Source organism: Nannospalax galili, unplaced genomic scaffold, assembly GCF_000622305.1.
Source record: "Nannospalax galili isolate Female #2095 unplaced genomic scaffold, S.galili_v1.0 scaffold7, whole genome shotgun sequence".
Classification (NCBI taxonomy): Eukaryota; Metazoa; Chordata; class Mammalia; order Rodentia; family Spalacidae; genus Nannospalax; species Nannospalax galili.
The window spans coordinates 12,106,315-12,108,534 of NW_008359081.1; positions in this window are offsets into that span (position 1 = coordinate 12,106,315).

Sequence of the window (2,220 nt, forward strand, 5' to 3'; positions counted from 1 at the left end):
CTTTCTGTCATCCATGTACTATAAATAACCATATAATCATGGTGCTGTGAGTAGTTAACAATATAGACTTTAGTCGAATTATTTTGTTGTTCATCAGTACCCTATGGAGAAATAGACATTTTTCACATCTCACCAGAAAAAGTCATATAAAACAAATTTTGAGACAGGGAACCAAAATTTAGTTGAGGAGGAGCAATAGTATGGACCCTGAAAAGGATCATAAAACATTCCACTTAGACTGATCTGCTGGATGGCGAAAAGTCCAAAGGTCAATCCACATATGTTTATTTTCTCAATGTGGGTATGAAAACAATGTGCCTCTTGGCAGTGACAGTTGCACACTGTGATAGTTAGTTTTCCATTTCAACTTGACATAATATAGAAGCACCTCATAAGAGAATGACCATGAGAATTGCCTACACTGGGTTAGCCTGCACACATTTCTTTGGAGATTATCTTGAGTGGTAATTGATATAGGAGGATCCAGCCCACTGCAGGCAGGACCATTTCTTAGGCCAGGCCCTGAACCGTATGAGTATACTAAGCTCCCTGAAAGCAAATAAGCAGGCAGCATGGATGCATTTGTTTCTCTTACAGTCCAGAACTGAGGATTCGATTTGACCAGCTGTCTCAAGCTCTAGTCTCTGTGACTTCCTTTCAATAATGGATTGTTATCTGGAATTGCAAACCAAATAAACCTTTCCTCTCCTCAATTGCTTTTGGCCATGGTATTTGTCACTGCAACATAAATGATGCTAGGACACACATCCTCTGTGATGCATTTGTTTCTCTTACAATCCAGAACTGAGGATTCGATTTGACCAGCTGTCTCAAGCTCTAGTCTCTGTGACTTCCTTTCAATAATGGATTGTTATCTGGAATTGCAAACCAAATAAACCTTTCCTCTCCTCAATTGCTTTTGGCCATGGTATTTGTCACTGCAACATAAATGATGCTAGGACACACATCCTCTGTTTTAGGTGATAAGACTTACAAACAAGGCTGAATCGCTGTAAGTGGTGCATCTTTTGGGACAGTTCCAGGGTGGATTTCTTTTTCTATGTAGTGCATACTGTCATGCCTCCTTGATAAATGAGCTTCCACATGAGTTTGGGGATGTACCCTTAGTGGCTCATGTACAAGAGAATATATTGCAATCCCTGAAAGGAGCACATATGGTGTGGGATAATAAGCAGGATGTGGTGACAGTTGTATGGCCTTTGTTGTGGGTGATAAGACATGTGATAGCAGCTTGGCTTTCTGCCTCGAAAGAATTTGCCTGAATTAGGAAGGAATTACCATGAGGAAAAACATACAGATGCTTATCTTTTGTATTAACTTGATTAACCTGTGGCTTGCAAGGAAAAGTGGAATAAAAGGAGGATAAAGTGGAATACAGCATGACTTCTTTTTATAGCTGGAAGTATGCTAGAGAAATAACGTGCAAATTAGATCTGTGCTAAAGAGCCCTATATGGGATCCCCAAACATGAATCTTCTAGGAAGAACTGGAGAGTGATTAAGGAAGGAACAAGATAGAAGTCATAGAACAGTTGATTTAAGCCTCATTTTTTAAGAAATTATTTATTTATTTACTTATTTATTTATTTATTTTTATGTGTGTGTATTGTCTGCACGTAGGTAAGTGCACCCGTGTCCTGCAATCCCAGGAGGAGAGAGGGAGCTGTTGGATCTCCTGGAACTGGAGTTAGGAACGTTGTTAGATGCCATGTGGATGCTGGGATTTGAAACAGAATCTTTGGAAGAATATTCAGTTCTTTTAACTGCTGAGCCATCTCTCCAGCCCTTTAAGCCTCACTTTTAATGCAGAGTAAAGGAAAACCCATAAATCAAGCTGTGCACACAGGTTAACAGTGGACTAGAACAGGAAATCATAGTTGAGGAATATTTTGTCTGAACTCCTTGAACTAAGGAAGCATTTTAGAGAAGAAATGGAAAAGCTTTTCACAGTATGGCTGATTAGGCTATGGTATAGGGGTGAGGATGGGTCATTCTGAGTGCCACTAAGGTAGAGAAACTGAGTAGGATAACCATTTGTTTCTCATTGGGACAAAGGTTGCATAACCCAAGGCAATACAATGAATCAGTCTCTGATGGACTGGCTCAGATAATGATACACTGGGGTATCACCAGAGGAAGATCCCAAGAATATAAATAATTAGAAGACAGTACAGGGTAGAAAGTCATCACTGAGGGAAGT